At 40.0% G+C, this 22,164-nt stretch overlaps 1 protein-coding gene across 1 annotated transcript in view; it reads right to left on the reverse strand.

Moving 5' to 3' along the window:
• The window catches only part of ZBTB40 (zinc finger and BTB domain containing 40), a 67,638-nt gene extending 46,953 nt beyond the window's left edge, over nt 1–20,685 (reverse strand). The window contains 1 exon segment of the mRNA XM_031962641.1: nt 20,310–20,685. The gene's annotated coding sequence lies outside the window, so the exon portion shown is untranslated.
• Between the last annotated feature and the right edge of the window lie 1,479 nt (nt 20,686–22,164).

Below are 22,164 nucleotides of genomic sequence, written 5' to 3' on the forward strand. Positions count from 1 at the left end.
GAAATGCATCCAGAATCACTGGAATGGAGAGAGAATGGATTGGAGGAATGAATTCAAGAAGCTATACATGTTCAAAGAAGTCTACTTTCATACAGAGTCCTCTTAAGGTCTTAAGACAGTTTAAGTGAAGGAACGGGTTTCTGGAGCAGAAGGAATGGTGTTATATTCAGCATCCCCAAGGCAGAAGATCAAGCGGACTTAATAGAATAGCCTTTCTTCTCTTCCCAAGAAGGGAGGAGAGTTCTAAGAAATGATGTTTCTTCTTTTGTTCTGAGAGAATGCAGAACATGAAGGAGACTCAGACCCATGGACGACATTTTCTCCCCTTAACTCAAAGGTAGGAAAATGGTTCCCTAAATTTTACAATTCTAAGCCTCAAATGCAATGACTAAACCAATTATCATAAACTAAACAAGTAAAATAATATTTAAAATACTGAATTCAAATAAAATGTCTTTGAATAAATAAGCTTTTAATAAAAAGCTCAAAAAAAAATTAAGCCAGTAAAAATATTCTGTTGGCCTCATCTTGAAAAAAATAGCTTCACTATTTCTTAAACCTCAATCAAGCTTTCCAGTAGTAAGTGAAGCTGCAGGTGGTCCATCTCATTTGTAAATAGGTCAGTACTTGCCTAAGCACCCTAACATAAGCATGAAAGCCCAGTTGTGGAAGAAACCCTGAAACCATAAAATCCAGCAATAAAAATATGGCAGTGTCACTGTGCTTTCTCCCTACAAATTCAAAGGTTCTTCTTTTATAACCTTTATAAAAGGAATTGGAAACTTGATAATTAATGCTCTTCTTTTATAAGCATTAATTATCAAGTTTCCAATTCCTTTTATAAGAAGACAATACTACAGCGCCAGTTTTAGAACTGAAAAAACTTTTTTTTTTATTTTAAATTCCTTTTTTTTTTTTTTAATAGCCTTTTATTTACAGGATATATGCATGGGTAACTTTACAGCATTAACAATTGCCAAACTTCTTGTTCCAATTTTTCACCTCTTACCCCCCCACCCCCTCCCCTAGATGGCAGGATGACCAGTAGATGTTAAATATATTAAAATATAAATTAGATACACAATAAGTATACATGACCAAAACGTTATTTTGCTGTACAAAAAGAATCAGACTCTGAAATATTGTACAATTAGCTTGTGAAGGAAATCAAAAATGCAGGTGTGCATAAATATAGGGATTGGGAATTCAATGTAATGGTTTTTAGTCATCTCCCAGAGTTCTTTTTCTGGGCATAGCTGGTTCAGTTCATTACTGCTCCATTGGAAATGATTTGGTTGATCTCGTTGCTGAGGATGGCCTGGTCCATCAGAACTGATCATCATATAGTATTGTTGTTGAAGTATATAATGATCTCCTGGTCCTGCTCATTTCACTCAGCATCAGTTCGTGTAAGTCTCTCCAGGCCTTTCTGAAATCATCCTGTTGGTCATTTCTTACAGAACAGTAATATTCCATAATATTCATATACCACAATTTATTCAGCCATTCTCCAACTGATGGACATCCATTCAGTTTCCAGTTTTTAGCCACTACGAAAAGGGCTGCCACAAACATTCGTGCATTTACAGGTCCCTTTCCCTTCTTTATAATCTCTTTGGGATATAATCCCAGTAGAACTGAAAAAACTTAACTGCTTCTCCCATACACTGAGCAAGTGGGCAGAGCCAAGAACCCAGGCGCCACCATCAATGTTATCTCTGTTCTAGCTCAAATACTACAGCATGTTTAACCTCCCTGCTTTCCTCACAATGGTCACCTCCATCCAGAAATGATACAAAGTTTAATATTTACAGACAAAATCCTCTTGTTCATAACTATTTCCTTTCTAACCTTCACCTAAGAGAAAGCAATACACCTTAAAATTGTATTCTTGAAAGGTCAGTAATTACCATCTGAGTCAACTGGTTTCTTTTTCCAAATGCTCTATTTCTGATAGAAATGTTCCTCTGAGAATATCTATGTGATACCACAAGGCACACCACCAATATTTTCAACATGATAAATCTCTTGTAATTCTTGTGCTTTCTGGCTAATTCATAGAGTCTCATAACTTTTAAAGACTGTTAAAAAATGGAAGATTTTAGGATGAGCCTCATTTCCTGCCTTTACTGGGCATCTGATACATGATACAATTCATTGGATTTTGATTTATTTAAGGGAAGAGGTTACAGATAAAATGAAGGGATACAATAGACACTAGGAATGGTGAACATGAAACAGTTAGGCGAGCATATAGTTAAGAGTAACCAGAGTTAGCTAGAGTAAGGAGAAAGACCCTATCAGAGGAAAGCAATGAGGAGGGAGACAGAGTAACCTCATAATGAAGTTAGAATTAAAAGCCTCCAAGAACTCTTTATATCTTGAAATGAAAATGAAAAGTCTTGCAAAACACCCACCATATAAATAACTCAAAATTACTATTAAATTTCACTTAATTCTAATCTTTCATCTGTTACAATCAAGGCTCTCAAAAATCAGTAACAACTTCAACATTTTAAAGCCCATCCCCAAATACTTTAAAAAAAAGTTTATTCTTTTTAATTTTATATATCATATACATACTTTTTACAATTGACAAAAATCCCATGTTCTCTCCCATCCATTCCCCCCCCCACTCCCACCCCCCCCACACACACACCTCAGCAACTGAGAATAGGAAGAAATCTTTCTCATAAACACTGTCAAGCAAAACAAATTCCCATAATGGCCATGTTCAAAAACTATATGTCTCACTCTGCATTCCAAGTCCAATGAAAAGTTGAATAACATGCTTCAGAAAGGGCTAGTCTTAAAAATGAATAAGGTAGTAAAGGAGAGGAAAGAGGAGGATAGGTGGGGTGTTATAAAACCCCCAAAATTTTGATGCTGAAAAAACTGTAGCATAGTGACTGGACCTAAAGCCAATCCTACCTTAGGCATTTCCAATTCTACCTTAGACATGAGCAGCGTGACTCTGGACACATCACTTCTCCTGTCTGCCTCAGTTTCCTCATCTATTAAATGGAGATAATAGCTCTCACAAGGTTGCCATGTGAATAAAATGAGATAACTTGCCTCTTGTTAGCATGCTGAAAATTACAAATGTTAGCTGTTATTATTGTGTGTCTAGCAAGAAATGAGGAATAGTGAGAAGGAGGAAAAAGAGACTGGCATTTTCAGGGAACACGATCAACTCCCTAGAGGATCTGCTCACAACTACTTCAAGAGTTATGCAGTACAGGGGTGATTACCCTCATTCTCTGCTGTCTCCTAAATTTGTGGTTTGTGACCTTATATAAGGTCTTGTAACTGAATGTGGGAATTGCAAAATTATCATTATCAGCAAATGTTTGACTTGTATACTTATTTCAAATATCTACATATGTTCTGGTGAAAAGAGATCATCAGTGGAAGGGACTAAGCCATGGTCACAGAGCTAGCAAATGCTGGGAGATGGGATTCCGGCCCAGGCATCCAGTACTTCTTTCACTATACCATCCTGGCAAAGGGGGAAGTTAGAAGCAGAAAAGGCTCTGGGATGAAGGGATCGGGATTGCATGTATTTCTTACTGCTTGGACTTTCCAGACACAGCAGGTGAAATGGTTTTTCTCCCTGTATTGCTAGTGGCAATAAAGACCTAGGACGTGAATAACTCAATCTTCATTCTTTGTCTAACTATCATTGTAAATAGATTATCCTTCTCTAACATGGCTAACAGTTAAATATATTCCCACTCTTCTCACTTCCTATGCTGTAAAATTTGGCAATCTTTTTGTCTTTGAACATTTGAAGATTATTTTGATATACATATTTCTCTAGTACCCATCACTAGGGAATCTGATAAGGAGTTAGATTAAACACACACACACACACACACACATAGAGGTGTTGATGAACTTCTATTGCTTTAAACTTCAGGACCAAGCTTCTGGGATTCCATATGATTGGCTCAAAACTATTCAGACAGACATGGAGAAATCTGTCAAAAATTTTTTTCAACATTTTGTTGCTCAGAAATAGCCAGAACTCTGGGGGCCAATTATTCTACTGTCATGGACCCTGCCCTTGGAAAGCTCTCCCTAGAGTTTTAGCCAAGATTAAAAAAACAAAAAAACAAAAACAAAAACAAAACAAAACCTTAGTGACATGCTGGCAGTTATACACACTGGCTGAGTGCTTATGGCCAAACTTACTTTCTGAGTTGTGTGTAATAATTGCCATAAGCTCAAGAGTATGCTGGGGTTAATAATGGGGTAGGTTATTAAAAAAAAAAAAACAAACATACTTTCAAACATTTCTTTGGGGCTCTCAGTTCAATTTTTGAATGCTTTGGAATATGAACAGGTAGTACGAATAAGAAGGCTCTAGACCTTCCATTGGCTCCCAAATAACCAAATACTCAAGCATATATATGACAACCCTCAGAAATTGATTTTTAAGTTGCTATCTCTGAGCTACCCACTCTCAATATCTCCCTACTGCTAAAATGAAAGTCACTGCTTCCTAAGCCATTAGAACTTTCAGGCTTCTGGGGCAGAAAGAAATAGGGAGATGGGAGAAGCTGGGGGGCCAGAGTTGGGAGACACAGGTAAAGCACCTCCTTCAATGTCTGAGCAAGTCAGAAGCAGAATTAGAATCTGTAATAACATTATCAAGGTGTGCTTCTGTCAGTGAGAAAAAAGGAACACTTTAACACATTTCCCCGAGGGCAAACTAGAGTCCTTTCTCTTGCTTTCTGGACTGCCAGCCTCATCATCTCTACCCTCTCCCTCACTGATCTCCACCCTCTCTAGCAGTTTATGCCACTTCTTTTATTCTCCAGGATCATTATTTTCCTACAAGCATGGGTCCTAGCCATATGTGGGAGGATGGATTATATGAAGGGAAGGGGCTTTTTGAATCAGAAGCCTTGGGTTCATGTCTATGAAATTGAAAAAATCACTTAATAGATATGAGCCTCTGCTTCCTTATTTATGTATTAAGGGCATTAGCTAATCTCTTAAATCCTGGCCAAATTGGTTCCTAAAACAATTCCTTTTGGTAGCAACTCAAAGATGCTAAAAGATTTATGAAAATGTCCATTATCCCTCCCGCCTTTCTTTTCCACTACTAATAAAACCAGAAAGGACAATTTATGCATTAGATTGTTTCTTGATGCTAGCTAGCCCTGGGGTTCCAGAGCCAGACGCTTTGAGTATCACAATGAAGGTATCTTTGAATGTCTAAAACCAACAGTGCCCTCTTTAAGACCTGTCTACTCCCCTCTAGTCTATTTCTAGTTCAGTTTCCCTCAATCCATCTTTCTCTCCACTCTCTTCACCTAGCCAATGTTCTTCCTTGACGACTTCAATCCTATCCATCTTCTTGGCAGCAAATTATGTTCCCTCAGATACAAACTGTCTACAAATCGGCAAGTATTTATCAAGAACCTACTGTGTGCTAGACACTGTGCTAAGTGAAGGGGAACAAAAAAAAAAAAAAAAAAGTCAAAAATAGTCCTTGCCCTGCTCACAATTTAATGGCAAACTAGATACCAAGATGACAGAAGCAGGAAGAATTCTAGGGTCTAACACTGGAATGCTACGTATAAACAAGCACATCATCTTTCTTTGGGGGTCAGAGCTGGTGTGGTACAAATAATGGTACACACAACAGCACCAACTTCCCCTCTTTGTCTCATATTAAGCCTGAACAAAATAAGACCAGCACAAAATTCTGAATTATTTTTCAAGAGTTTATAAATTATTGTGATCCCTTTATCTCAGTGACTAAAACAGCTGAGAAGCCTGGCCTTTATCACAAAGGTCTGGGCAGAAGTCTCAGCTCTGAGAGTTGGCCCAAATTAATCTTTCTAGTCCTCAGTTTCCTCATCTATCAAATGAGTCAAGAGTAAATTCCAAGGTCCTTTCAGCTCTGACCTTCTATGCATTAAAATTAAATCAAAATAAATAAGCCATAAGATTCTAGCTGGATGTTGCTTTTTCTAAACAGAAAATAGTAAAATGGACTTTGAATCAGAGGACAGATCCACAGAATTTTAAGCATGAGAGGGCTGCAGTAGTGAGCTGGTGCCAACCATAAACTATGCTAACAAGTGGTCATTAACCCTGCTTGAAGACTTCCAGTGAGGGAGAAATCACCACCTTCAAGGCAGCCCACACAGCTGTGGGAGAACTTCCACGGGTTGTTCCAAGATCTAGTCTCTGTGTCAGACAGAACAAGCTCACCATGGGACAATATTCCAAACACCAGAAGACAGACATCAAGATGCATGAATCTCTACATGTCAGCTGCTTCAAATGATTCCTAGAGAACCCGGATTCAAGGTCTCCATCCTCCAGGCTGCCTTCTTTTGGGCACTTGCACACTTATCACTATCTTGAGAACTGGGCTGCCCAGAACCAAATATAATATTTTAGGTGGTGTCTAAGTCAGACTAAATTGGGATGATGACTGCTTATCCCTGGAAGTCATGGCTCCCTTCACCCAGTCTAAAAGGCATGAACTTTTTGACCGCCACAACACTGATAACTCATACTGAGCTTGCAAGTCACAAAAACCCCAAGTCTTCTTCACACAAACTCCATCTTGCACACATAAATTTAATTTTTTTAACCCAAATATAAAACTTCACATTTATCCCTACTAAATTTCACCTAGGTCAAGTCAGCCCAATGTTCCAGCTTCTCAACACCTTTGGATCCTAATAGTGGACTAATAACTCACCTCTTCTAATTTTGTGATGTTCAACAGCACAGGCCAAACAGATGACTGAGGCACTCTACAGGAAAACTCTAAAACCGTAATAAAAGCCAGGAAAGACTACTCAGTGAGAAGGACTATTCAACAATGTCAAATCCACCTGAATGTACTATGAAGGACACAGTCAAGCTCATTGGTTTATAGTTTGTAAACTCTTGTTTTCTCCTGTTTTTGAAAACCAGGGTATTTCCCCTTTTTCAGTCCTATGGTGCCTCTCCCTTTCTCTGATATCCTTCTTATTAAATACACTGCCACCTTCTGTTGTCTAGATTTTCCCCAGTACCTCACTCCTCAACAAAAGAGCCCTGGATCTGGAGCCAGGAAGACCTTAGGTCAAATCCAGCATCAGATATTTACTAGCTGTATGTATTTACTAGCTGGCCAAGCCAGCCTCTGTCTGCCTCAGTTTCCTCCTCGATAAATAACAGTGCCTATCTCCCAGGGTTATTGTGAAGATCAAATGAGATAATATCTTATGATGCTTATGACAAAGATTTTTTTTTAGAAAAGAAAAAGAAATTTTAAATCAGCAAAACCAATCAATCCAATAAACTTTTTCCCCTCTTTCAAAGATCACTGATGGTGGCCAAGTAGCCATATTTGCTATCTCTTTCACTTTCAAAGGCTATAGATCACTTGGATCAGATAACCTAAGTTCACCAGAGGTAGCTTATTAGGTGCTCTCTTAATTCTGAGTTCAAATCCCAGTTCCGTCCACTGGCAAGTTTGGGCAAGTCATAACTTCTCTGAGCTTGAATTTTCTCATCTATAAAATCAGAAGGTTGGACTTGGTGATCTCTTAAGATCCCATACAATTCTGTATTTGTAATTCGACAGGGCTGTGTGAATCTTGGAAGAATTAAAATTATAAACAACCCAAAGGGGAATGAAAAGATGCATGGCTGGTACTGACAAAGACAATATGGTAAATAGGTAAGTGTGTATGCATGGGTATGTGTATATGATAGCAAACAAGAGGAGCTGGATGAAAAGGTATGGAATAGCCAAAATCTGTCAGTGGACAAAGTTCCCTCAATTGGCTGATAGGATCATGGAACCCTCAACATAGAGATCACTAGAAAGAAATTTAGTACCCTGTGTTGGAGTCTGATTTCAGGCACTTCACAGCAGTTTTGTAACTCAGTCTTCCTAACTGTAAAATGAGAGGTTTGGACCAAATTAGTTCTAAGGTACTGCAAAGCCCTAAATTCAATAATCCTATAAATTTCAATAATGCGATTCCAGCCATATTTCTGTGAGAACAAAATGAATCTACAGGGATGTCAATGCACGAGTCACATCAAAAACATACTAAAATTTTATTAATCTCATTAAATTACATGCTTGGTATCCTGATTTTGACTTAAATCATAAATAAGAGGGAAATGCAGTGAAAGTTAGTTTTCTCTAGCTTAGCCACTCGCCTTAAAGGCCAGAGAAGAGCTAAAACTGAGCAAGATCCTTCACATTCAGTGTAAACCAATCCACCAAGTTAAAAAGAGTGACAATCTTATCTCTGAATTTAAATGCCCTTAACATTATTTTAATACTTTTCTCAATGTGCTTAGCAGCTTGATTTTCTCCTCATTATCCAAGATGATGCCTTTGAAAAGCAGGTTATTGGAGATCCAGGAAACCATATATCCCAATTCAATTTCCTTCCCCAAAATCAAAGTGCTTACTCTCTTGAAGAGTTGAGAGAGGCCAAGAGGTCCCTGCCTTCCCCCAGGGTGCTGCTGGTACAGGCAGTGCTCTAGAAGCATAATGTAAATACTCAGCATGAAGCACCAGGGCATACCAATTTGTTTTTCAATCTATTTTATTTCAGTTCAAAGCATCATTGCAGACAGAGAGCCTGAGAAAACAAGCCACATTCTGGTTATACACAACCCTCCTCAATCTCCAAAAGCAGCAGAGGATTGCCAAGGTACAGCTTGTTTTCCTGGGTTGTCCCTTTGCAATGTCGCTTTGAACTGAAATAAAATAGATTGAAAAACCCATTGGCTGCTCTGGCTCTTCCTCCAGGGCTTCCATCATCCTGCCAAGCAAGGGTCATCACCTACTCTCTGGCTCAAACCCAGTCGACCCAGATCACCAAGACACACTGTACTGATGTGAATGTGAAGGGCCCACCCAAACCCAAAATAGCAAAGAAATTCAAGGCTTGCTTTTAGTTTGTGTTAACAGGACACTTTGTGTTCAGTTTCTTGCTCCATTTACTAGGTTGGATTATAGCTTCTGATGACATTTGCAAGATGGTTTCTGGATACAGTTTCAAGTCAAAACTTTAAATTTCTCTTTTTTTCCCATAGTACTCTCTTGATCTATTACTGCCTCAGCATAATTTTTCACAGTGGCTTACAAAAAAAAACAAAAAAACAAAAAACCAGCATCCCATTTTGGACAGTTCAAAAAAACCTTTTACTTTTCTGCCTACATACAATTACAGAATCATAAGTTTGGAGTTATGAAGGATCTTAGAGGTTATCGAAGGAAGACAGCTTGGCACAGGGGAAAGGCAATTTGATTCTGCTGAGAAACTGGGTTCAAATTCCTCTGATATTTACTACCTATGTGACTTTGGAGAGTTACTTAACTACTTTGTGCCTCAGTTTCTTGATTTGTTAAATGAAATGGATGGATCGAGGAAGAGGGAGAGGGAGAGAAAGAGAGAGAAGCTGACAGAAAGAGACAGAGAAAAAGAGAGACAAAAAAGAAAAAGGAAAAGGTAGAGCTAGAAATCAAACTTATACCTTTTGAGCTTCCATCTATCACTTTACAATAGATTGTGCTATTTCTGAAATTTTTCTTTAAATTATATCTATCACATGCTGAGTGAAATGAGCAGGACCAGGAGATCATTATATACTTCAACAACAATACTATATGATGATCAATTCTAATGGACCTGGCCATTTTCAGCAATGCAATAAACCAAATCAGTTCTAATGGAGCAGTAATGAACTGAACCAGCTATGCCCAGTGAAAGAACTCTGGGAGATGACCAAGAACCATTACATTGAATTCCCAATCCCTATATTTTTGCCCGCCTGCATTTTTTATTTCCTTCACAGGCTAACTGTACAATATTTCAGAGTCCAATTCTTTTTGTACAAAAAATAATGGTTTGGCCATGTATACTTATTTTATATTTAATTTATACTCTAATATATTTAACATGTATTGGTCATCCTGCCATCTAGGGGAGGGGGTGGGGAAAAATTGGAACAAAAGGTTTGGCAATTGTCAATGCTGTAAAATGACCCATGCATATAACTTGTAAATAAAAAGCTATTAAAATAAAAATAATAATAATAATAAATTATATCTATCACAAAAAGAAGGAACTCCCCTCAAGATAAGGAAACTCCCTCTATCAATGTAGGTCAGCACCTTTTCTGCAGCTGATTTATAGTCTTAGAATGCTGCTTAGAGCACGGAGAGCTTAATTGCCTTGTCCAGGATGTTTCAGAGGCAGAATTTGAATCCATATCACTCTGATTTTGAAGCCAGATCTCTATTCAGTATGGTACTGCCTCTGCTACCATTTTCCTAGCTGGTATTTACAGAGTACTTTAAGGTTTGCAAAGTACTTTAAAAAGATTCTCTCATTTGATCCTAAGCACAGTCCTCATTTAGCACAAGCCTAAAATAAAGCATGTCCCTAACTGCCCAGGAAGAAACCATTTCAAGCATAAATTCTTCAGTCTGGCATTCAATGTCCTCCATTACCTGACAAACCTAACCTGTGCAGTTAGCTCTCATTATTGGGTACACATACTCTAGTAGCCAAACAGAGCTACTCTCTATTCCTGCCTCTCTATCCATTCCCATCTCAGTGCCTTTGCTCCTATCATCCTTCATTCCCTCAATAGCATCCCACAGATGTCCGTCTGAATTGCCTCTTCAAAGAGTGGAAGGGATTTACAAACCAGAGAGCCTCCAGAGGAGACAGACCAGGATGGTAAAGGGCCTCAAGCTCATGCTCCATGAGGACCAGCTGAAAGGATGGGGGCGTTTCTGACCTAGAGAAAAGAGATCTCAAGAGACAGGGCTGCTGTCTTTATACATCTGAAGGATCATCATGTGGAAGAGAGGTCAAATTTGTCCTTCTTGGGTCCAGGGGAGCAAAGATTTGGGCTGAATCTAAGGAAGAATCTAAAAGAACAGAATTGCTAAAATAACAAGAGAGATGGTGTGGCCTCAAAGCTACAATTCGGGGTCTTCTGACACATGACTGGCTAACCCCAGGCAAATCCCTGATCCTTTCTCTGCCCTGAAGGCACTCTCCCAGACTCTTACCACAAAGCAAAAAATGAGCCCAGAATGTTCTTGTTATTTTAGCTTTGGGTGAGCCCTTGTATTTAAATCAGTCTCTATTTTAGTTAGTAATTTTACAATGCTGATATGCCCTCGTGTTGAGTGTTTCCTTAAAAGGAGTCTCTTTATGCCAGTAAACCCTAGGCCTGGTCCTCTCTCCCAAACAACCATTCAAAGGTGGAATGAATAGATTGTACTGTGGTTCCCCCTTACTTAGAAAAGCCAAACTTTTAGCAGAAACAAGAGGACCTTTGGCCAGGATTTAAAAAAATAATCTGGAACTTGGCAAATGCCATGTAAAATAAGGATTCCTATATATAAAGTAGCATAGAAAAAGATTACACATAAAACTATGAATCTCTATTATCTATAGCTTGCTTTTCCATGATAGCATATAACAAATTTAACATGTAACTTTCAAAGCTGTCCTACTTGTCTGTGTTCCTTCTGGCCTCTTCTGAATATTTCTTTAAAATACTTCCAAGATCCTCTTTTCTTTGTTTTCTTTTTCCCTTTTTGTCAAAGCTTTTGAAATGAGAATTCTTATTAGCTTGATGATCACCAGAGTACCTTCAAACCCAGAAATTCTGTGTAATCCTCAGGAGATCCAAGTTCCTTAACAAGTTCTGAACCTATATTAGTTATACAGCTATGAGCAAAGCAATAAGTCAACATGGTATACTACAAGGTTTGAAATCAGATGACTTCTCAATGACATGACCATGCTAAGTCATTTACTCTCTCTGGGCATCAGTTTGTAAAATGGGATTAGACAGGATGTTCCTAAGACTTCATTTCTTCATCTGTTAAGTAAAGATAATATTTTGGTTACCTAGTTCACCGAGGTCTTGGGTTAAGTACTTTGCAAACTTCATCTAAGTATCCAGTAAGCAATCTGACCCAGATATGACCCACTGCAAAGCTTAAAAGTTAAGGTCAAAAGTTAAAAAGTTGTTACAGACACTAAAATATAGCAACACTTTGTGTAGCTAAGAGCATGAAACAAAATGAATACCCATCAAAATGAATGGCAAAACAAATTGTGGTGAATAAATATAAAGAAATATTACTGCATTGTAATAAACATATGAATATGAAGACTTCAGAGAAGCAAAGAAAGTCATGAACTAATAAAAAGTGACTGGACACTAGAACATTATGCACAAAAATAACACTATAAATTGAAAGGAAACAATTAAAACTGAACTCTGTGTAATTATAATGATCATTCCTGCCCTCAAAGAAGAGCTACAGAATACACTTCTCTCCCTTCTGAGATAAAGTACTCTCTACAGTGGGGGGAGTAGAGGGGAAAGGAGAAGGAGAAGGATGGGTCGAGGAAGGAGAGGACACTGCATAAGTCTCAAATTGGAAATTTTAGTTAATAGAGGCCATCCAGTCCAACCCTTCATTTGACAGAGAGGAATCTCTAGGATTACATGATTTGCCCAAAGTCATACTAGAAGTATTAGAATTAAAGGTAAAGCTAGGTCCTCTGCTTTTGAAACAAATGTGAAGTCTGACGAGGAAGACAAATGTATACACAGACAGTTGTTGTTTTTATGGGTCCTGTTTTCTTACGTAGTGTCTGACTCTTTGTGATCCCATTTAAGGTTTTCTTAGCAGGGATACTAAAATGCTTGGTCATTTCATTTTCCAGCTCATTTTACAGATGAGGAAACTGAAGCAGGCAGTATGAAGTGCCCAGCCCAGGGTCACACAACTAGGAAATGTCTAAGGCTGGATTTGAACTCAAAAAGATGAGTTTCTCTGACTCCAGGCCTGGTGTTCTACCCATTGCACCGCCTAGATGTTCCTAAAACAAATATATACAAACAAGTCATATACAACAAAGGCATTGGAATTAAAAGTGGCTAGGAAAGGCTTCCTGTAGAAGGTAAGATTTTAGGTGGGCCTTGAAGCCAGAGAAGCTGCTAGTCCCAAGCATGGGGGAAAGCCAAGAGAAAATACTGGGAATGAGAGCTGGAGCAGCTTGTTGGAGGAACAGGATGTCAGTATCACTGCATGGAAAGAAAGGTGAAAGAAGACTGGAAAGGGAAGGAGGGGGCCTGGTTAAGAAAGACCTTGAATGTCAAACAGAACATTTTGTATTTGTTCCTGAAAGTATAGCATTTCCCAAACTCCTCAAGGAGGAGGGATTCTTTTGGTTCTTGTTTTCAACATTTGACATAAGTTAATAGTATGTGCCAAGCAGAGCAGTTAGGTAGTGCCAGACCTGAAGGCAGGAATCAGGAACTCTTCCAGAGTTCAAATCTGGCCTCAGATACTTACTGACTATATGATCCTGATGATAGGGAGAAGTCATTTCTCCCTATCTGCCTCAACTTCCTCATTTATAAAATGAGCTGGAGAAGGAAATGACAACTCATTCCAGTATCTCTACCAAGAAAGCCCCAAATGGTATCATAAAGATTGGACAAGACTGAAAAAGACTGAACAATTATTTGCCAAGCATGATGCAAGGTGCTGGGATACAAAGTTAAAAATGAAAATCTATGCCCTTGAGGAGGTTACATTCTGCTAAGAAGAAGCTGGGGACAGGAAACAAAGTTAATATGACATTCACAAACACAGTACAAGGAAAATTAAGGAAGGAGGAGCACTTACTATCAGCTGCAAATGTCAGGGCTCCAAATGGAGCCTTAAAAGATAACAATGTTTCTGGGAGGCAGTGAGGGAGAAAGGCATTCTGGGCTCAGGGAACCACTTGCTTTTACATTCCCAATACTTGGCTCAGGGTTTAGCACATAGTAGCTATTTAATGTTTGAAAGTTTCATCTGTGTATTTTATGTCCCCTATGGAAAATAAGCACTCCATGACCACAGGAAGTATTATATTTAAACTTTCTATCTTCTCCCTTGCCTAGCACAATATTTTACATGCTGTAGACGCTTAATATATGACTAAATTGTTGAATCACTATATACCAATGGCTTTTAAAGCCAAATAAAGTAACAGACCTATAACTATGTGTTGACAAGATTTCTTTGGAGGAAGGGAGAAACCTGGAGGGAACAACTTGAAGCCCTAAGAATGAAAGCGTCTGTGGTGGAGCAAAAAAATTAGAGAATTCAGATTCAAATCTCAACTTTGCAACTTCCTGTGTGCTCCAGGGCATTACCCTCTGGTCATGTTCCTCCTCTGAGGGTGCTGGACTACAGAGCACAGTTTTCTGCCCTTTCTGTTTATGTGGCTTACATCTAACAATCTCTAGCATATTAGAAATGAAAACATCTTAAGTATTGCAAGGCATATAGTTTTGACTTTGGGATCCCCGAAAGGGTTTTAGAAGCCCCTAGCAGTGCCCAGACCACTCTGAGAACCACTAGACTAAAATGATAATTTTAAGGGGAGATTTAAGTTGTGTAGTTGCATCCAGCCAGCCCCCCCTTCCTCCTTTTATCTATCATCCTTTCTGCTTCTATGTACAAATCATCCCTCTTCTGCTTCCCCCAATGTTCTCCTCTGAGTTCTGCTCCTTATGCTTCCAGACCTCTCCCTGCTTTGTACAACAACAAATAATAAACTCATTGTACTAATGAGACAATGAGAGAAAATTCCCTTTGAATATTCCATACAGGTGCAAGGCCAAGCGTGTGCATTCAAATAAGGGTCTTCTGTAGATGAAAAATAATTTTTTGGTGTTTCTCTTGTTACTTTATGGAAATTAATAACAAGATGTTTAACCCTGTTCAAATGTGGTTTCAGTAAACAAGTACTTTTGAAGTGCTGACTATATGCCAGTAGTGTGTGAAAATGTTCAATCTTTCTGGCATGAACAAAAAAAGTATGTATGTATGTATGGCTATGATTCATGCAATACCACAACCTCAGAAGAATCAGCATTATAAGTAAGGCAAAGGACAATGGAAAGCCACATAGGGACAATCTTTAGGTAAATCATTTTACCCATCTAGGCCTATTGCCACATCTGTAAAAAGAGTGTCAGACAAGGGGACTGCCATCAATGCTTTGAGCTCTAAACTAAGGCAATTTTAAGAATGAGAAACTGGCTGGTAGACAAAGGCTTATCCTGATAGCCCTCCCAATACTAACAGGTCCAGAATAAAGCATCCAATCATGGTGATCCTCTCTGAAAAGGTTGTCGAAAGAGAGGCACAGGAAGAAAGGCCTGGAGAGATCTTGAAGCATATGGCTGAAGGAGAAAACTCCCAGAAAAAAAATCAGGGAAGAATATTAATGGATACATAAAAATAATAGCTTTAAAAAGTTATGTTCCAATAGGATTGCAAAAAAAAAATTGACTTGCATGTCTTTGAAAACAAATAGAAAAGGTTGCCATCAAATTTTTTTTTACATCCAGTGTTTCTGATAAAAAGCTTCATTTCTAAAATATATAGAGCGTTGACTCAAATTTATAAGAATATAAGCTATTCTCCAATTGATAAATGGTCAAAAGATATGAACAGACAATTTTCAGAAGAAGAAATTAGTCATTTCTAGTCATATGAAAAAATGCTCTAAATCACTCATGATTAGAGAAATGCAAATTAAGACAACTCTGAGTTACTACTTCATACTTCTCGGATTGGCAAAGATGACAGGAAAAGATGATAATAAATGCTGGAAGGGCTGTGGGGAAAGTGGAACACTAAACTTTTGTTAGTGGAATTGTGAACTGATCCATTCATTCTGGAGACCAATTTGGAACTATGCCCAAAGGGCTATTATTAAATTGTGTATACCCTTTGATACAGCAGTGTCTCTACTGAGCCTGTATCCCAAAGAGATTACAAAAAAGGGAAAAGGATCCACATGTGCAAAAATGTTTGTAGCAGCCATTTTTGTAATGGCAAGGAATTAGAAATTAAGTGGATGCCTATCAGGTGGTAAATGGCTAAATAAGTTATGGTATATGAATGTTATGGGATATTACTATTCTACAAGAAACAATCAGCAGGCTGATTTCAGAAAGGCCTAGAGAGATTTACATGAATTGATGCTAAGTAAAGTGAATAGAACCAAGAGAACATTGTATACATCAACAAGAAGATTATGGGATGATTAATTCTGATGGACTTGGCTCTTTTCAACAATGAGATGATTCAAGACAATTCCAATAAACTTGTGATGGAGAGAACCATCCACATTTAGGAAGAGAACTATGGAGACTAAATGTGGATTAAAGCGTGGATTAAAGCATAATAATTTCGTCGTTTTTGTTGTTTTTTTCTTTCTCATGTTTTTTCTCGTTTTGACCTGATTTTTCTTGAGCAGCATGATGAATACATAAATATGTTTAGAAGACTTGTACATGTTTAACCAATATTGGATTGCTTGCTGTTTAGAGAAGGGGGCAGAGAGGAGGGAGGGAGAAAAATTTGGAACACAAGGCTTTGCAGAGGTGAATGTTGAAAACTTTCTTTGGAAAAAGGACTCACATGAGCAAAAATATTTGTAGCAGCCTTTTTTGTAGTGGCAAGTAATTGGAAACTGAGTGGATGCCCATCAATTGGAGAATGGCTGAATATGCTATAGTGTATGAATATAATGGAATATTACTGTTCTATAAGAAATGATCAGCAGGATGATTTAGGAAAAGTGAGGAGAAACTTATAGGAACTGATACTAAGTGAAGAGAGTAGAAGGAAGAGGATATTGTACACAGCAACAACAAAATTATGTAACAATAGATTTTGACGGACATAGCTCTTTTCAACAATGAGGTGATTCAGTCCAATTCCAATAGATTTGTGATGAGTCATCTGTATCCAAAGGGAGGACTGTGGGGATTGAATGTGATCATAACACAGTACTTTCACCTTTTTTGAAGTTTTTTTTGCTTTTTGTTTTCTTTCTCATTTTTTTCCCTCTTTGATCAGATTTTTCTTGTGCAACATGCTAATTGTGGAAATATGTATAGAAGAATTGCATGGTCAGCATATTTTGGATTACATGCTATCTAGGGGAGGGGATGGAGGAAGGAAGAGAAATAATTTGGAACACAAGGTTTTGCAAGGGTAAATGTTGAAAATTATCTTTGCATGTATTTGGAAAAATAAGATTTTTTTTTTTTTTTTTTAAAGATTGCCATCCCTGCTTAAAACTGTCAGGGTTGGAAAGTTCCTTCAAACAAGGCATGGCACTAAAACTATATTATAAAGTAGCAGTCATCACAACCATTTGGTACTCAAAGAAGAACTAGAGGTCATTATTGATTACAAAATAGAAAATTTCGATTATATTAAGTTAAAAAACTTTTGTACAAATAAAACTAGTGTGGACAGGATTAGAAGGGAAGCAATAAACTAGGAAAACATTTTTACAGCTAAAAGTTCTGATAAAGGCCTCATCTCCAAAATATATAGAGAATTGACTTATAAGCCATTCTCCAATTGATATGAACAGACAATTTTCGGATGAAGAAATTGAAACTATATCTACTCATATGAAAAGGTGTTCCAAATCACTGTTGATCAGAGAAATGCAAATTAAGACAACTCTGACATACCACTACATACCTCTCAGATTGGCTAAGATGCCAGGAAAAGATAATGACGAATGTTGGAGGGGATGTGGGAAAACTGGGACACTGATGCATTGTTGGAGTTGTGTATGGAACCAACCATTCTGGAAAGCAATTTGGAACTATACTCAAAAAGTTATGGCACTGTGCATACCCTTTGACCCAGCAGTGTTACTACTGGGTTTATATCCCAAAGAGATATTAAAAGAAGGAAAAGGACCCATATGTGCAAAAAATGTTTGTGGCAGCACTGTTTGTAGTAGCCAGAAACTGGAAACTGAATGGATGCCCATCAATTGGAGAATGGCTGAATAAATTGTGGTATATGAATGTTATGGAATATTATTGTCCTATAAGAAATAAGCAACAGGACGATTTCAGAGAGGCCTAGGGAGACTTACATGAACTGATGCTAAGTGAAATGAGCAGAACTAGGAGATCATTATACACTTCAACAACAATACTACATGATGATCAATTCTGATGGACGTGGCTCTCTTCAACAATGAGAGGATCCAAATCAGTTCCAACTGATCTGTAACGAACAGAATCAGCTACACCCAGAGAAAGAACACTGGGAAATGAATATGGACCACAACACAACATTTCCACTTTTTCTGTTATTGCTTGCTTGCATTTTTGGTTTTTTCTTCTCAGGTTATTTTTACCTTCTTTCTAAATCCAATCTTTCCTGTGCAACAAGCTAACTGTATAAATATGTATACATATTTGGAACACAAAACCTTCTGTACAAATATATTGTATTTATCATATATTTTAACATACTTAACATGCCATCTAGGGGAGAAGGTGGGGGCAAGGAGGGGAAAAATTGGAACAGAAATTTTTGCAAGGGTCAGTGTTGAAAAATTACCCATGCATATGTTTTGTATATAAAAAGCTATAATAAAAAATAAAATAAAAAAAACCCCACCATTTGGTACTGTCTAAGAAATAGTCGATCAGTGGAATAAGTTAGGTTCACAAGACACAATAATAAATGACGATAGTAATCTAATGTTTGATAAATCCAGAGACAGACAAGACATGGCCAAGCTACAATGGACTTTAAAGAATGACACATTCCCCAGAGAGCAGAAAAAAAAAATTTTTTTTAAACCTTTCTTTGTATCCCCCGGGCTTAGCACTGTAGCCTGGCACATATCAAATATGTAATAAATATTTACTGACTAACCATCTCCCTCTTCTTACAAAGGAGGAAACTGAAGTCCAGGCAGGCAGGAACTGTGGAAAGAACCCTAGATTTACTTGTCAGGAGCACCATAATTTGCATTCCCACAGCTGAACTTTCAAGATATGTTACCTTGGGCAAATCACTTCCCTCTAAATCTTGTTTTCTCTTCGTAGAACAAGAGATAATTACCATTGCCATAATGGGAGATGGCGCATTTGAAGTTTTTGTCAACTTCAGAGTGTAAATAATGTAAATAATAATAGCTGGTATTTTTACATACTTTATATCTTTCATAATTACCTAGTTTCTAAGAGCCCTCCTCCACCTCTACCTCCCCAGGTAGGTTCTACATGAATTTACTTTTTTTTTTTTTTTTTTTTGGTACAGATGAGGAAACAGGGAAGTGATTTAGATCTCTCTTCCCCATATTCAGAAAAGTAAATGGAATTTGGACTTCCATTCCTCTGATTCTCCAGCTTGGCAACCACACCCCAGCTGCTTCCACACTTAGTTCCTGCGGCCCCTTTCTAATGGGATCTCCATGGTGAGGAGGGGCCATTCCTCACTCCCAGGCTGGAGCACCTCCCACCCTCCCTCTCTCCCCCCTTTTCCCGCTCCCTTTAGATAGAATCCAGGCTCCCGGAGCGCAGGCACTCTCTTGCACGGTCTGCAGCACCTAGCACGGAGAAGGCTTTGAATAACTCTTGGTGCCTTGTCTCTGCCCCGTGGATCTCCAAGCACTTCGGGGTTTACCCAGGGCTGCCCCCCCCACCCCCGCCCCTCCCAGTCATCCCGGACCCTCTGGGCTGGCCGGCCCGGCAGAGAGGTCCCGGCACTAGTCAGTATCTGGGTTCTTTCCCCCAGTTCACACTTCCTCCATCCCTACACTTTCCCACCCCTCGGGTCTCAAGATCCCCGCGCTAAGCCTGGGATTTGGGAGTCGGAGGGGCTGGGTGCGAATTCAGAATCAGCCACGTGTTTATCTTAACTGCATCCTGACGTCTTTCTGTGTGTGTGTGTGGGGGGGGGGTGTACATAGAGCTTTGTGCGCCCTCAGGTCCGCGTTCCACAGCCTGCGACCTCCACGAGCCTCTTGGGCAACTGTCTGCCTCAGTTTCCTCAACTGTAAAATGGGGGTGTTAGAATTAGGACGTGCCTCCCTGGGTTGTTTTGGGGATCAAATGAGAGTATTCGTAACGTACTAAGTAAATGTTCGTCCCCCCTCCCACCCCATACAGAGGGAAAGGGCACAGAGAGGTCAAGGGCTGGCCCCGGGAGGCACAGCGGAAAGTCCGAGGCCGGGCTTCCCCGAGTGCCGTTGGGGTGCTTCGGTCGGGGCCCGGGCCCGGGCCCGAAGGTGGCTGTCCAGGTCAGAGGTCCAGCCCCAGCCCCGGCCCAGGCCCAGGCCAGCCGCCGGCGAGGCCTCCAGAGGCTGGGCCCCAAGGCCCGGCTCCATTTAGGGGCCCCGGGCCACCGGGGTGGTCCCGGCGGCCGAGCCCCAGCCCCGCGTCTCTATGGTTACCTGCTCGGCGCCGCCGATTCAAACTGTCTGTTCTTTATTGACAGCGGCTCGGAGGACACGCGAACACTCGGGCTTCGGGAGGTGATGGGGCTGGTGGCGGCGGCTCGGGGAACAATAAAGCTTTCTCCATTCAACAGCGCCCGAGCCGCCTGAGCGACGCCATCTTGAGGCTCGCGAGGGGACGCAAGCAGGGCGAGGGAGGCGGGGGCCGAGCCGGAGTCGGCGACTTCCAGCGTCACGTGCCGGGGGAGCGGCGCCGGGGAGGGCCGAGTGAAGGTGGCGGGGCTGGGACGTGCTTTTAAAAGTCCCAGCCCCACCCCCTGTGGGCTTTGTGCCCACTCATAGGAAGAACCTGGCAGGGAAGGGGGAGGGAGTGCGGACAAACGGCCGTTTAACTTAAACGTCCTCCCTGGGCCTACGGGACCCCCGGAATGGTAAGGGTCATCCAGGTCTGTAAGCAATAGAAGGCTCCATTGGTGAAATGGCTCGGCCTTCAGTCTCATGTGATTGGCTGAGCCATTAATTTGTATCCAATCCCCATTGAGCAGAGACATCTGGTCCCCGCCCCCAGGTTCCCTAGCATCCTGAATCAAAATACCGTCCAGCGCGGGGATCTTCAAATGACACCAAGTTTCGCATCGTTGCGCATGCTCTGGAGGATCCTCGGCTCGCCAGATTCCCCGCTGCGTGTCTCAACTAGTCTTGCCATCTGTCAGTCAGTCAGTCACTAACTACGAGACTCGAGCTCCTGCTGTATGCATGGATGTCCCTGTCAGCCCAACCTTGCCACTTGTCCCCCATTCAGTCCCTGCGACATATGTCGGGCACAGTATTTAGTGAGCTCCTGCTGTGTGCACAGCTGTCCCCTTCACCCCGCTCCTGTAACCTGTCACTTGTCACCTACTCAGTCACTGTGACTTATTCAGTACGGTATTTTAGTTAGCCACACTATTAATAGACAGTATTGTGTGTACAGCTGTCCCTGTCAGTCACTCCATTACTGCCGCTTGCCATTTGTCACCTACTAAGTTACACAAATGCAGCGCGGTGTTTAGCGAACTCCTACTGTGTGCCCAGCTATCCCTGCCACCCCTTATCACCTGCTCGGTTACTGAGGCATATATAAAGGACAATATTTAGGGAAGAGGAAGGGATAAGCATGTGTATAGTATTCACCATGTGCCAAGTGCCATGTTAATCTTTTACAAACATTAATTCGACTCTCACAACAACTCTGGAAGGTAGGTGCTGTTAACATCCTATTTTACAATTGAAGAAACTGAGGCAAACAAGAGTTTAAGTGACTTTTCCAAAGTCACAGAGCTAAGAAGTATCTGAGGCTGATTCTGAACTCTGGTCTTCCTGACTCCAGGACCAATGCTCTTATCTAGTACATCATCTAGACACCCTCAGGGCGATATTTTCTGAGCTCCTCCACAGCTGTCCCAATCCATTTCTGAGACTGACCATACACTTGTTACACTGTTACACAAAAATATGATGATATGGTTTTAGCTCCTACTCTGTTTATGGCTGTCTCAGTTCATCCTAATCATGTGTTGCCATTCTCAGTCACTGTCTCATAAACTTAGTACATTATTTACAAAGTTTCTATTAGGCACATGATTGTATCATCCACCATCAATTACCAAGTTACTGATCTCCTACTGGGTATGCCCTGCTCCATCACTACTACACACTGCCAATTTTCTTCCTCATAGAAATTTTTTTTTTTTTTTTTTTAATAGCCTTTAATTCACAGGACATATACATGGGTAACTTCACAGCACCAACAACTGCCAAACCTCTTGTTCCAATTTCCACCTCCTACCCCCACCCTCCCCAAATGGCAGGA

The sequence above is a fragment of the Sarcophilus harrisii genome, chromosome 3, assembly GCF_902635505.1.
Source record: "Sarcophilus harrisii chromosome 3, mSarHar1.11, whole genome shotgun sequence".
NCBI classification, from domain to species: domain Eukaryota; kingdom Metazoa; phylum Chordata; class Mammalia; order Dasyuromorphia; family Dasyuridae; genus Sarcophilus; species Sarcophilus harrisii.